This window comes from Neopelma chrysocephalum, unplaced genomic scaffold (assembly GCF_003984885.1).
Source record: "Neopelma chrysocephalum unplaced genomic scaffold, ASM398488v2 Primary Assembly neopelma1_44, whole genome shotgun sequence".
Classification (NCBI taxonomy): Eukaryota; Metazoa; Chordata; class Aves; order Passeriformes; family Pipridae; genus Neopelma; species Neopelma chrysocephalum.
Window position 1 is genome coordinate 12,509,096 of NW_020897703.1, and position 15,805 is coordinate 12,524,900.

The window sequence follows — 15,805 nt, forward strand, 5'->3', positions numbered from 1 at the left end:
AGATCCCAGGTTATAACGAATTAAGCCAGATGGCCAAATATTTGAAAGCTGCTTTGCTTCCAGAGTTTTGTTTTTATGGTATGCTGTCATGATGTGAGGATATGTCAGGGTGTCAGACAGAACAGGGCCTGCCAAAAAAACAGTGGACAACTGGGTAGAGGGAAGGAAACCTGGCACAGATTGTGTTCATACCCTCTATCATTAAATTCGTCTCTTCTTTACCTGGGTGGTTTTACATAATAGAGCAAGTGAAAATGAACATACCATGATCAAAGATTTCCTTTAGCAAAGTCTTTCCAAATCAGTTTATTCCCAAATAGTTGAGTGTGGAAGGTGGTCTGTGAGGTGATGGTGATATTCTGGAGCACAGGACCCTCTCCTCCCTTTAGCTCTCAGCATAAGAAATAGGGATCCAAGCAGACCTTACAATTAGTAGGATAAAGGGAAGACTGATAACATTTATAGCTGAGTTTAATGTGTTCTATTCTGTATGAAGACAGTTTGCATGACAAATAAACTTTTTCTCCATATTCTACTTTAGATACTTTTTTTTTGTTAAAGAGCAAAGGATTTTTTTTTATTTTATTTTACGGCTACCCAATACAGAGACAAAACGTAGTTTGACATTCAGCAGAAACCATTTGGCTTAGGAAGAAAAGTGAAAGAAGTCCCATCTCCAAATAAAATTATCTCTGTGTAAGCCATCCATGGGGGACATAAAGAAAATTTTTCTTTATGAATATTGGGATGATCATTGCTATCACTGTCTAGTTTTTCAGGAAAGAGCATATTTATTCTTTTTTAATTCACATACAGAAATCAGAAACATACCGTCTAGGATCAAACTCTGAAAATTTTCCCGTAAAGATAGCCACAGTGATGAACTAGGCCAAGTTAATGAGTTTTTGCTTTGCTATTTGAAAAATGTCCAGTACATAGAGGTTTCCAACAAAGCTGGTTACCTAGCGGTTATGAATGTACATTGCCAGCTTCATGCTGGATAGCTGCAGCAAATATCCCCCTCTTGATCGGATGGCAGATATCTTCTTGCTGCACGGTACAAAAACTGCTGTTGGTTTTATTGTTTGATGAAGGCAAAATTTAGCCTTGGCGTAAGGAGATAAAATGACAATAGTGACTGTCTGCCAGCATGCTATAAAGACATACAGAAAAGATAGACTTAGCACATGTTTCCAGCATCCTCTAGGCCTTTTCAGTACTTCAAAGAAAACAGATGCAAATATGACAGCTTTCATATAGGGCTTTGCTTTTGTATTGCAGCTGGATTTTGTGTTTTTATAGTGCATACACCATATTTGAGTCCTCTGTGTTCCATAATAATAATTTTTGTCTTTATCACCGTGCCGCTATCACATAATCTAGGATCTTAGATGAGCTCTTGCTATAAGTTATATTTTATTGACAATCAAAGCCCAAATCTTGGCATTGTGGCGGGAGCTGATCTTAGCCTTGCAGTTTATTGGGCAATATTCAAGTTGTTCATACAGCTCTGTAGATATTCTGAATACTTTACAGACAGATATAGCTTCAGTCTCTGCCCCAAGGAATTTACACTCAAAATGCAAGGTGGTACAGGAGTAGAAGAGAAAGCGGATGATGTCTGGGAGGAAGACTTGGAGTAAATCATCAACCTGTAGAGCAACATTAACGTCAACATTCTGAATACTGAAGTCACAGGAAAACCTGCTGTTTGTAGATTGTGTTCTTCTTTTCTCATTAAATATTCAGTTTCACAGTGATGTTAATGTGTAACCACTATGAGACCATGTAGGTAGCAGTTGCTAGAGGTCTAAAGTCACAGGTCAGTGTACTAATCACAGCGCGTCGCACCAGCCAAACAGCCACGGGGTACCGAGCACAAGGCAGCAACATTACCCTGAGCATACTGCTACCACATTGCTTCTACGCAGGAACATTCATTTTAGGACGTGATGCCAAATCTTCCAGTCAACACACTGTATAAAATAGTTTCCTCTTTGTCATTGGACAATTTTAAGGATACAGTCCAGCACAGTAGGGCTGTAATCTTGTTTATTTTTTGCAGACACTACATGGCTCTCTAAAAGCCTTAGAGATCATCACACCCTTGTTATCATAGCAGGTATGTGCCTTGTAATCTTGCCGTACTAATTGTTGGGAAAATGTGCTTGGTAGTCTACACTGGCAGAATCCCAATTGCCAAGGTAATTAATAGTGTTACAGACTTCAAGGCCATAATGCTCATCAGTTATTAATTAGCAATTCATTTTGCTGAATAAATAATACTTATGATTGATGATGGAACTTGTAATTGGGCACTAGTAGTGTTCCTCAAGGGAACAGCTTCTCTGCCAGTATTAACTATGACAGTAACAGCTCAGAAACCCAGGATAGTTTAAGAAAATCTGCTCTAAACAACTGTAACACAATCAAGGCATTTACATTCAATATTGGAAATGTAGAGCTTAAACACTGGAGACTTGCCTATGGCAACCAAATGCTGCTATTTTGGTCTATTTTGCTTGTATTTTGCTTCACTTTAAGCATTGCCTCCTTATGAGGAAATGCCCTATATAATTTTATGGCATGCATTACATTGTCTTTATGAGCTCTCATATGCATTCTTCACAAATTCAGAAGATAGTGTAATAAAGGAAATACTTTCCCAAGCACAATAACCAATTTAAAAGAAATTTGCTAAAATTAAATCTATTTCAGATTAATAGATTGTGGAAAATCACTTTTATTTTATATTAGTTGGCACTACCTTTGACATAATTAAAATAGAACTTTGCTGTCCACCCCTATAATAGAAAGAAAAGTTGGTAAATAAAGCAAATAAGCTGTTAGTTTTAACTGGTTAGTCAACAAAGACAAGCATGGGAGGTCAGCTGCTGACCAGATGCTGCCTTCAATTAATATTCCAACCCTAAAAGACATTTATCGTTCAGTTTAGAAGGCAGAGCAGCTGAGTCATAAAAGCAGCCACAAAAGATATTTTAAAGTATTTATAATGACTAAATTGCTTGAAATAAATTAGACCTGAAAATAAACATATTTTGGACAGCCTATGTAAACCAAATTTCTTCTCCCTGTAAATTGCTTAGACTAAGTGGGAGTTTGTGTTTGACAAGAGCATACATTTGCTTCATTACTACATGTGGATTATTTTTTTTTCTTGGAAAAGGGTTAATAAACTATAAGATATCATTGCTAACTAAATCAGTCCTGCACCCTTTTAAGGGAGGAAGGTGCTGCAGAAGAATAAGTTAAAAAGAAATGCAGAGCCTGTGTTGTAATGCTAACAGGCAATTAACAAACTCATGGGTGTTAATTATCTTCATACTGTATCATGTTCAATTAGCTCAGCCCCTGCAACAAAGGCAACCATGAGCAATTGCTTTGATAGGCGTACAGTACTTCATTTGTAGTTAATCGGTTTAAGCCTTGCAGTTGCTAGGCTACACCAGTCTCCAGAGGTAAAAAGCTGCACAGATGCACTATGTTTAAATGACTACAGAGAACTGTTTAAACTCAAACCATGTATAACTCTTTATTGATTTTTCACAGAAGATCTCAGCTCTGATGATAAGGTTTTGATATATTTTCCTGCTACAGCTGGTTCCTTGGAGTATTGCAGAAAAAATCTGTCAATATGCTTCTATTATGATCTCTTGATCTGTGGCTATAAAAACCTTTAGCTGCAGCCCTTATTATAAAATAATGGAAGAAGCGATATTTGATTTTTTCCCTTTTTTTTTCCATCCTCCCACTTTATAATACATGGAGATTTTTTTCCCCAGTGCCTCTAGGACAAAATTAAACTACGTTCCTTCTGGATTTCTGTGTTAGAATAATACAGAAGAATTTCTATCACTAATTAATTTGATTGACTCTCAGCAGGAAAGGATCAGCTGTAGCATCATGAACTTTAACAATAACTACCAACTGATGGGCAGTTCACATCAATAAGACCATCACTAGCCTCCCTCACCTGTCACCAGGCAGGGAATGAGCAATAACCACCCCCTGCAGATGCACTGCTTAGCACTTTCTGCCCGATTAGCAATTTATAATGGTGATCAAGAAACAGTCAGTGGCAAATCAAGACAACTGTCTGGCTGCCTGTTTAATTGGCCTTGTTTGCTTTTTGATAAATGGCTCGTGACTGCTATAGGCCTCTGTATTTTGACTTTTAATAGGCCACTGTGATTAGACTACCAACAGATATTAGGTCAAAGCTGAGGGAAGGTGCAAAAAATGTTAATTAATATCAATAATAGGCAATTATTAGTTAGACAGAAGGACCTACTAGCTGCGTGCTCTAATGACTCAGAGCTAACTTGAAGGGAAACAGTGCCAAATTAGCATAACTGTGTATGCAGGCTGCATGGTGGATCCTAGCAAACATCTGTTATATAATTCAAACAGAATTCTTCCTTTTTGCATGATGATCACAAAATTATCAATTCTTTTTGGTCATTTTTAGACACTAATGATACCGTGGGGTTAATGACCTCGCAGTTGGGCTTTGTGTCAGTCCTTCATATCAAGAGCTAACTTGTGAAAGTTAATTTAGGTGTGGTTTTCTAGATCTTTAAGTTAATAAATCATGTATAAAGGTCACTAATACTGTAATTGGAGAAATACATGCTGAGCAATCTTGTTGGTACAAGCGTAGCTCTCACTAAAAATAACTTTTCCCCCACTTTGTCTCTTTTAGGAAAACAACCATGCAAACAACAGTGAGCACTGAAATAATTGTGTGTCTGCTATTGCTGATCTGCTGAATAGACATGATGGGATATGATGAGAGAGTCAAAATTCTTACATATGGGGGTGAGACAAAGAAGAAAAGGAGCTCCTTTGACTCTCTACTTGTCCATGATGGTCTTCAGGATATTGGGAATGTCACCTTTGTTGCAAACATGAAGCAGACAAAGCACACCCAAAGAAAGTGGAAGAACTTCACTTACAAGAAGTATTTTAAGTTAAATTTATATAGAAGGATAATGGCCCTAGATTTTAGGAGATCCTTTATTCTTGCAAGCTTAAAACTCCAAGCGAGCTGAACTCTTGTGATGGTAGAGGTTAGAGGAGACTTGTTCAGAGTGCATTATCTTGTAAGTGGTTTAGTGATTTTCTCTTTTCACTAAAATGGTCAGAAATCCTTTATAGTGGGGTGGTGATAACCCATGCTATATGATATTGTTCTGCCTGTGCTTCTTCCTCCCTCCTGCCCAATACCTGCGTGTATGTGTTTGGATAAAAAGTCAGTGAGAGTCAAGCTCCGATAGAGCTTTACTGTGGGTATTTCTAAGGCAACTGCAGTCCCCACTAATAACACTGTGACATTGATGGGAATTCTGGCATGGATGAAGAAGACGCTGATGCAAACAGAGATGAGGCCTCATTATCAAGCCCAAAAGAAACATCTGTGACTGCAGGCTCAGGAAAATGCTGCAGTCTCTGTAGAGGCTTGTCCTGATGGAGGTGGAAAAACAATCTCTTGTTAAGGGATATATAATTATATATAATTTTACATATGTATTTCCTTTATCATTCCATATCTATATCACAGAATATGCTGAGTTGGAAGGGACCCACAAGGATCATCAAGTCCAACCCTTAGCTCTGCACAGGACCATGCCCAGGAGTCACACCATGTGCCTGAAAGTATCACTCAAATGCTTCTTGAACTCTCTCAGGCTTAGTGCTGTGACCACTTCCCTGGGGAGCCTGTTTCAGTGCCCAACCACCCTCTGCATGAAGAGCCTTTTTCTAATATCCAACTTAAACCTCCCTTGACACAACTTCAGGCCATTGCCTCAGGTCCTGTCACTGGTCACCACATAGAAGAGATCAGTACCTGACCCTTTTCCTTCCCCTCAGGAGGAAGTTGTAACTGCAATCAGGTCTCCTCTCAGTCTCCTCTTCTTCAGGCTGAACAGACGAAGTGCCCTCAGCCACTCCTCACATGGCTTCCCCTCAAGGCCCTTCACCATCTTCGTTGCCCTCCTCTGAACACTCTCTGATGGCTGAATATCTTTCTTATATTGTGGTGCCCCAAACTGCATATAATACTCAAGGTGAGGCCTCACCACTGCAGAGCAGAGTGGGACAATCTCCTTCCTCGACTGGCTGGCAATGCTTTGCCTGATGCCCCCCAGGACACGGTTGGCCCTCCTGGCTGCCAGGGCACTGCTGACTCATATTCCACTTGCCATCGACCAGGACCCCCAGGTCCCTTTCCATGGCAAAGCATTTCGTTCTCCAGTCAGTATCTATCTGTATCTTCTTTTCCAGATGTAAAATTAACAGATGTCACCAATCCCTGATTTGTCCAGTCAGTAACATGTCCAGCACCAAGATCAGGTTGATGGACTGTTACTTTGGACACAGTCCAACTCTTGGAACCCCTACCCCAATATATGTTACAATAGTTTGCAGCAGGAAATGATTGTGCATAGTTTTCTTTAGGTATTTCAAAATCATTATATGAATTGTATTCTAAAGTTAATGGGAAAGTCAGGCTTTCAGTGTCTGAGAGCTCTCTTCTGGTGACAAGATGAGAGGCACGTTGTTTGAGATGTCTTAGAAACAATATTTGGGAAAGAGAACATGTTCCTGGCACATCTTCTTTGGGTGTCCAACTACTGAGAACCTGCAATGCTGACTGACAGAGGAGGGAAAGAAGTTTTTTGTGCTTTACTTGTCAAGGGAAATTTTGCTGGAAGCTGAGCCCTTTTATTCAGAGAGAGGAAAATGCAGGAAACCTGCAAGATTTGAGAGAAAACTCGTTACTGCTCGTAGGCCTGGACCAACAGCTATGTATTACTGTGTGTGGAATGTGCCTTGGATGAGGGCAGATGGTACATGGAAAAATAACAGAATTGCAGGTCTGGCAGCAAAAATTGGGGAGCCTCCTTTCCCCTCCTCACCTGCTCATCTGTTCCTCGAACTTGACTGTGCCTTGTGGAGACCACTCTTTGCTTCCAACAAATGCAGGGGTCATAAATGCTTATGTTCCTCATTTTTCTCTTCTGACTGGTCTCTTATTCAGTAGCTCCCTTTCTAGGGTGCAGCAGACTTCTCTGGTGTTGCAGTTTGGCAGGCACTGCCATGTGAAGGTGTCTTGGTTCTTCTTGGCAGTCTGAAGCTTGGCAACCACAAGTCTGCAAGAGCTCACCTGGACTAAAAGGGAATCATAGTAGGTACAAGCACAAATTACCTCTACTTGTTATGACTGATGTTCAATACTGCATTGTTTATTTGCAATAGAAAAGTACAAAGAGGCCTTAGAGGAGAACTGTGGGTTAATACTATGGTTAAAATACCTGTCCTGAAGAGTGTAAGCGCTAAACAAGCAAGCTGGGAGGAGATGTTTCCACTTCATCGCTGGAAGCAAAGGCAGGCTTTGTTTACCTTCCTACCTCCTGAGCTCCAGCCCCAAGTCATAGCCACAGAACTGTCCTCCTAAATGCATCAAAAACCTCCTATAGTATTTTAAAATAAGCAATGCTTATGGGTGCACATATAACCTGTAATTGTATTGGCTTTCTACTGACATGCATAGACTTTTTTATGTATGTATTTACTGCAAATTGAGAATGAAAGATGTGCCTTCAAAGAATTATCTCCTCACTTAAAATCATCTTCATTTTTGATTTTACATTAAGGAGTAGGAAGAGTGGGAATCATAAGAAAACATATCAGCTGTTTCAGGGTGTAGTGGCCACCTTTCACCTCTTAAGGAAGATATTTTACTGCTTATCTATCTACTCAAATTTCATGTACATGAAGAGAGAAGTACTTTGTAATTCTAGCTTTTGTAGCAAAAATATACTTATCAGCTTAAGGAGTCATATGTGTTAGTACTTAAATTTTGAAATTCTGGTTGATGCAAAATGGAACCATCACAGAGGGACACTGAAAATTATCATTTTCAGGTTTGTTTTTAGAAGAGATTGTTTCCCAAGAAGTCTCTCTGTTAAGTTCCATAAATAAAAGTTAAATAAAGTTGTAAAGTCTATTACAGAGCATTTACCTGCTTCATATAATTTGTGATTTTTTTTTTTCAGTTGTGACTGTCATGTAAATATTGCTGTTTAAATACAAAATCATCTGAATTCGGTAAATTTTGGCTGCCTCAGGCTAGGTTTTTCCATCTTAGTCATAATTTCTTAATATTCTTCTATAAAGAAAAAAACTTCCATTACCTACAGCTGAATTTAGATCTGTATTTTTTGCTTTACAGGGATTATTTGAAGTCATCTAACAAAGTAAAAGATTTTTTAAAATTCTAAACTTCCATTTAGACAGGATTTGTCTTGAAAGTAATTTGTTTAATATACAGAATTCTTGAAATCTTAAGGGAATATAACTTCATCTCAGTTGTTGTCTGTTATCTCTCTCTTAAGCATTCTTGATATCTAGAGATTCAAACATTAGTCTGGAGGAAGAAAACAAAACCAGCAACCCTCCACTGTACTGTATGTACCCTAATTGACCTTTCTGTATTCTCATTTATTTTGCATAAATTATTTTACTAGCCTCACCAGGGAAAGACTTGTGAAAATGTATGGTTTATAAAACATGGAATCATTACACTGAAAATCACACATGATACAACACGTTTTGGTGCATAAGGACTATTGTTTGAAGAGCTATGGGAGGTTTTAATTTCAGTAGAATAATCTGGCCCAGCTGTTAGGTATATTTTTTTGTGTTCCAGTTCTCTCAAATTATGTGAATTGTTTCCATCAACAGGAGTGAGTTTTATGATGCATAGAGAAGTCTTTTTCAATATTCAGGTCTGCTAAAAGCTGAAGGAGCAGAGCCTTGGAATGACCTCTGTTATGAGGTCTTGTTTTTCCAGATCAATTCTGCCTAAACCTCTCTTGAGGTGTTCCGGAAGGAAACATTCTCTTCATCACACATAGCCCCAAGGAGTTACTTTTGACTAAATGAGGAGTCTAGAATACGTGTATTTTATATATTCAGGTTTGGTGTTTTTTTGTTTTGATTTGGTTTTGGTTTTTTTAAGGTTTTTGTCCTCACATGATCTTCAGTTGTCTTCTACACCATCTCTTGTGAATCCCCTGGTAACGAAGTTATCGACAAGTGTAGGAAATTATTGTCTCCTTTGAAAAAGGAATTTGAGAAGTTTTATTTGGTGTGAAACAGGAAAAACTTTGAAATTCATGAATGTATTTGAAGGAAAAGTACTTACACTTAGCTCTACTAATTGTGCCAGAAATGGATGAGTGTGTTATCTAGGTCAGATTGCCATCTTCCTATCAACCCTAAATTATTGGCCATTGATACCTGTGACAGTGAATTTCTCTACTAGATGGATGCCGTTTGAAATTCTTTGAGCCTAGACTAGAAATTTTACCCTAATTGGCTGAATGTAACAGGCTACAATAAGCTCTGAAAGAATAGCTGTTGTCTGAAGGTAATCAATGTTTTCCATATTAAATGTATTTTTACTGTATAAAGTAGTTCAACAGGAAAAAATACAGTACACTGCAATCTTTTTCTTGAAGATTTTATATTCTTGTATCATGGAGCACAAAGGTCTGTAAAGCTCATCCAGTGTCAGCAAAGCATAGAAGCTGCATGTTTGTGGCAGTTTGAGCCACATTAGAAATCCACTGGAAATAATAAACATTTGTATTGCACAACTTCCCATATAAAATCTGGTTTGAAAATTCTTTGGTTTAGTTTTCATAAAAACACAATCACAGAATCAGAGAATCATTAGTGTTAGAAGGAACCTCTGGAGATCACCTAGTCCAACTCATCTCACAGTGAAATGCAGCCGTGATAGTTTTTGTTTGTTTATTGTGGGAGACATATAAAACATTTAATATCCAACAGGTTTAATTCAGGAAACTTGAACTCCTTGTCTTCAAATTTTGCTTTGTGCATGGCTTTCAAATGTTAAGGTCTCTTCTGGAAAGCTGTAAGCCTTGGAAAGTTGGCTGTGCATATCCCAGATTTACAAATAGGAATGTAGAGAGAGTTTGCCTAGTTTTGTTTGAGCAACATCAGAAAAGTCCTTTATTTTTCCAAAACAATATACCGTGTGTTTTTCATGGTCTCTTGAATGAGATCTTGCCTATTAAATGCATAAAGTGTGAAAATGTATTTATGCGTGTGTATTTTTAACACTTTTATTAAAATTCATGTCAAGTCAGTTATTTATGGATTTCATTTTTAAAGGATGTGACTTTCTAAGAGTTCCATTTTATTGGCTTTTTATTTTAAATCAATAGAGAACACTTTCTCACAGGCTGTCATTTCGGAGCACTGAGTTGGGATTTGGTAAAAGATGTCTCTATCTCCCCTGTTTTGCTCAGTCTGTTCACTGGCAGCCTGTTACCTCATCTACTTGGTAAGATAATGGTATGGGTCTAGGTCACTATTGCTTTGGGCAAGACAATTTATTGAAAAAAATCCTCTGGAGATTCTAGTGTCATCTTTTTTATTAAAAAATAGGTTCTAGAATCCTAGAACAACAGAATCCATGAAAAATAGTTCTGGCTTCCTAGACCCATAACAACCAATTCTGCTAGTATTTTGCCTCATGTTTGTCAGGTTTCGTATGGCAAACTTTTTAGGGCAGACATTTTGCTACTCTTTTTGTGCTGTGCTGATGAAAATGTATCTCTCCTTCTGTACTTGCCTGATTCCTAAACATTACTGTCCAGACCATAAGTACTAGAGATTTGTGAATGTAAGTGGCATGATTTGGGTATAGACTTTTGGTATATTAGCAATACAGCATTGAAATTTAGACTTGAACCCAGCTACAATGTCAGAAGATGAAATTAGGGCATAGTCCTTGTTGTTTATATTAGAGATGGGCTGAATTAAAGCCCTCTATATTCAGAAGAAACAAAGACAGATCTCTGCCTTATCAATTTTTTTCATATTGAAGTTATATGGGGACTTGATCTTGGAATTAAGTTAAAATATCAGTTAAGGCATAGTGGGTTTCAACAAAATTGTCTTCATCTCAAATAGCATTGGAAAACCCTCTAATTTACAATTTCAAGTACATTGCTCTCCTATGTTTTAGGTGATATGTACCTTTTGCTACAGATAAATTATCAAATAAAAAAGTGTCAGAGGAGAATGTTCTCTTTCTATTAAGCAATAATAGATATTAGATATTGTACTGGAATTTATGGTTATATGCTGTGAAAAAAGACCTTTAGGTGCTATTAACATGAAAATACAGTCCAGAAAAGATTAAAGAAATAAATATACATACATATAGGAAAAAGAAAATAAATGACCCAGGAAGCATCTGGAGCCAAGTAGCCCACCATAACTTTTTTTCTTCCTAAACAATGAGTTACTTTTGTATAATGATTGTATCATCTTTATGTATTTTATCATTACTAATGAAAAAAAAACCCTGTAGGAACAAAATCAGAATTCTTAATACTTGGGGATTTTTTTTGACTGGATTAACATAAAAACAATGGCCTTTAGGGGGACCTTAGGGGGACTGATGGGATTGCACGGTTGTCCTCAGACTGAGCAGTGCGCTGTGAACTCAGATGCACAGGATGCATTTGGGAGGAAAGTAAAAATTCCACTCTCATCTAAGCCTAAATCCTGTAAGACTCATTCAAAACAAAATCCTTCAAGTGTATCTATTTAATCTGTGAGACCAGATACAAGATTAATTTGAATGTACTGCTAATCTACAGATCTCAAGACACCGGAGCTTCTCATAAGGGCTGCCTGAGATGCTGCCTGACATGGTGATGCTCACACAGCTCATTGTCTGAAGAGACTTGAGCATCTGTGCTTTGCATATCAGCCTTGCCCAGAGGCTCAAAACTGCTTTAATTTTCTTTTAACCTCAGAGCGCACAGCATGAGTGCCTGGACATACTTTCAACATACTTCAACTTTTACCTTTGGACTGTCTGTGAGCAGATAGAGCAGGAAAGCTATCCTAGTGTCCTGGCATAGCTATTCTCTTTTATTAGGTAGAAATTAAAATCTTTGCTGTGAGAAGAAAAGATCTGTCATTCAAGTTCTTGAGAATTTTCATCTTGTCAAAGAAAACCACCACCTTCCTTAAGTAAATTTATAGCTGGTTAGGGAATAAGACTTCAGGGGAAGCAGAACAACCTCTCCCTGAATGTGCAGTTAGATGGGGCCAAGCTTAGAAGAATGGATGCATATTTGGATTGCCTGATACCACTCATATTCACTTAGAAACCAACAAACCACTAAGGGAATTAAATTATATTATTTTCTGATTTTCTTGGAGAAAAATATTCTGCTCTTGGCCAGCCCAAAGTAGTTTTCTTCTCCTATCATTTTCATATCATATGTTTATGTTTTTACATTCTTGTCAAAATTCAACTACTTTTTTGAAAGATAATGCTTACTTAATGTTTTTAACAAAGTCTTCTTCTGGGTGAAGTCCAGATGAAGGACACAAGCAAATGCAGCATCTTCACCCAGCAGCTGGGCGAAGACTGCATATCTGCAAGCCAAATTAAATGAAATGACTAACTGCAATTCTATCACTTTAGGGGGAAAAAAACACCAAAAAACAATGGCACTTTGCTTTGGTCTTACCCTTTAGTATTTTACTTAAAAAATCTGTGTACAAAATAAATCAAGTAATTTCTCCCATAGGGAGAACATAGGGGACCCCAGATCAAGTGCTGAAGGGCAGCAGGGGCACCTTGTAGCCCAGTCACTGTGCTGCTGATCTCCAGGCCCTGCATGTCACAGGAACAAATCTATTTGACTTTGCTCATAGGCAAATCATCTTTTGAGATTGCCTTGCGTGAAAGGCTTGTCACTAAGGACAAGTGCCTCCCAAATGTTATATGGACCTGATGGTCTGCTTATCTATTTTTATATATGTTATTTCCCTTGCACTTGGTTAAGCATCTTTGGCTTCCCAGACTTTCGGATTGGAATGAGACTGTGACTTAGGGTTTACCACCTTCTTAGTTGGTACCTTACAACCCTTTTCCACTGTACGTCATCTCTGTACTAAATAAAACTGAAGATAAACTTTATGTTAAGGATATCATAAAACCTGCTGGTACATCCATAATTTGTGCATCCAACCACAGATTGTGTTATAAATAATTGTTCTTCACTAGATTCTATATTCAGCTGTATCTTTCCTCAGGAATTGTTCACCACATTAAAAATTACCACATGGTTAACTAATGTTCTGTTTAGCATTTTTGCAAAGAATAATTGACATAGATGCACAATCGATGCTGTCTATACAAACTTAAATTTAGCTGTTTCAGCTCTCATTAATGCAAAAAATTGCATGAAATGCTATATTCTGATGGTGAAAAGTTTAATAAATGAAGCACAGTTCTGCTTTTCTGTCTTTAATGTTATGCAAAATAAGCGAGGATTTGTTCTTTGGGGTAGTGAGGTATCTTTTGAGGGGGGAGGTTTTGTTAAAGAAAGCTTTGGATGGGCCAAATACATGACCAAATTCTCAATGAACCTCCAGGATTTCATTTTATTTAATACCACTTAGTTGTCAAATTTGAATTCTATTCCTTGGTTTTAATGGTTAGTGTATTTTAAAACTAGAGAAGCTTAATTGTGACATATGAAAGTCCTTATTTGGGGTAGATTTTTAATTTGATTGCTGTCTGCCCTGCTGTGTAAATAGTCTCTTGGGTATGGATTTTTAAGAGTGTGTGTTCTCCTTTACATTTCACTGTGACAATTCCTCTTTACCCATCCTGTCCATCCTCTGAGCAAGCCAAGAGCAGACAATAGATACATACTAATGGAGCTGTGTACTTGCCATCTGTAAGAGCAGCTGCTCTCCTGCATCTGTACAATATGTTGGAACTGAGAGCTTCACTAATCTGCATAATAAGGAGAAGGCTTATCCCACTCTAGCTAATAATCGCAAGCAATCGATGCACTTCATTCCCCCACTGTAGAACACAACGAAGTTTCAATATGTTTACATATTCTCCAGATATACAGAGGTCAAGCAAAAGAATGGACTGCTCATTCTGCCTCGAGCAATAAAAGAAATTCCACTCTGTAATTTGTGAAACTGATACCAACAAACCCCATTATTGTTTTCTTATTTTGCTATTCAAATAGAAAATGAAAAACCTTAAAAAACGAATAAAAATATCAGGACATCCAATCAAGCATAGCTTTTAAACTGTCTGTAGTAGTGAGTATTAGGGGTTTGTACTATGACTCCTTCCTCTAACCCTGACCCCTAAGAAAACATTATCACACGATTTCCCTACTCTATGTCCTACTGAATATAATCCGTAGAGAAGAGTGATACTAATCTTTGCTACTAATACATGACATACAAACACTGGGGGAGGATTGTACAAATTCCCTTCTCCTAACTGTTGTGCACATAAAGGATGAATTTGAAATTCACAGCCATTTCAGAATGGAAATTTGGTTCATGGCTCCCATACAGGCAGAAATGGCTGTAAATGCTGTATTACACTGAGGAGCAACAGAATGAGAAAGAAAATAGGCTGAGAGCAAGTGATAAGCAGTATTTATTTTCATTTCATTTATGACACCAGGGTGAGATATATATCAACTCTACCACCACCCTGCAGGCAGCAAGGCTGAAAGCAGAAGAATGATAAGCAAGATTTTACAAAGAAAATAAAAAACTAAAATTTGAAGGTAAGCGAATACCTAAAGTCCTGTTAGAAAAACATCAAAAATAAAAGCTATTCTTGGATTTCTTGGGAGCTGCTTGCAACTATATGTTTTCTAATATTGATAATTTGCTATAGATAAAATGAAAGAGGCAATTCTGAAAGAAAACTGAGTGCAATAGCATTTACAGTGTTGAAGGAACACGCAGTCAGTCTGCAACTAGTTTTCCTGGCAGCAGCAGGAGCTGTAGGTAGCAGCCCATGGAAGATGGACAAAGAGGCCTTCCTTCCTTCTCTCCCTCCCAGAGGAGGATCCCAACAGTTCTCACAGTGGCTCCCTGAAACCTTTCCGGTTATTCCAAAGTATTGGAACCAGGAAAACAACTGACTCAAGAACACTGCATATATTAATCTGTGAATTCATTATGGCTAGCAAAGCTTATAGGCCAGAAGCTACGAGCTGTGGCATATAGAAGATTTTTAAAAACTTAATGACGGTATCTCTAAGTAGGGTGGCATCTGGCAAACCTCTTGGAAAATGTGAAAAATGTGTATGCATACTTACACCCAAGTAACTTTTCAGCTCCCACAGATTTGAATTTTTAAGATAAAGCACAGGCATAGCTGTGTTTAGAAACTGCAATCAGTCTGTCTTAGCCCCAACAAGCCAGGTTTTTGGTGGGTAAAGGCCATGTGCCCTCAGAACTAGAGAGGCTGTGCATCAGAGCATGCCTTTAGCAGCTTTACTTCATGGTTGTTCTCACCTCTGCCAGCACAGGGAAGTCCTTGTGGCAGCACTTACTGTTTCAGTTCAGTAATATACAAAAAGCTGCTTAAAAGCAGAAAATGCTTGGAGCTGGCAGAGATTGTTTTACTTGTTACAATATCGGTGTGGTTTCTTCCCTTGCACACTGGTAGCTGGAATCAGATAATTATCTCTGAATTTTAGTTTTCGGATTAAAAGAGGCTTGACTTGAAACCATAAACAAAATATGCTCAAAGTTTTTATGTTAAAATCAATCTATTATTATTTTTAGTTGTCCTGAAAGTCAGGGTTTAAACATGAATATTGGACAATACTGTCTTGATGATTCTGGAGACCATACTTTTGAGAAACTGTGTATTTGTGAGTTTGCA

The 15,805-nt window shown here is 37.9% G+C and overlaps 1 long non-coding RNA gene across 1 annotated transcript; it reads left to right on the forward strand.

The window, feature by feature from the left end:
* Nucleotides 1-524: 524 nt before the first annotated feature.
* Nucleotides 525-5,376, forward strand: LOC113965301. Its single transcript, XR_003533497.1, has 3 exons — nucleotides 525-696; nucleotides 2,066-2,122; nucleotides 4,724-5,376. It is a non-coding gene; the product is annotated as an uncharacterized LOC113965301 (long non-coding RNA).
* Nucleotides 5,377-15,805: the final 10,429 nt, after the last annotated feature.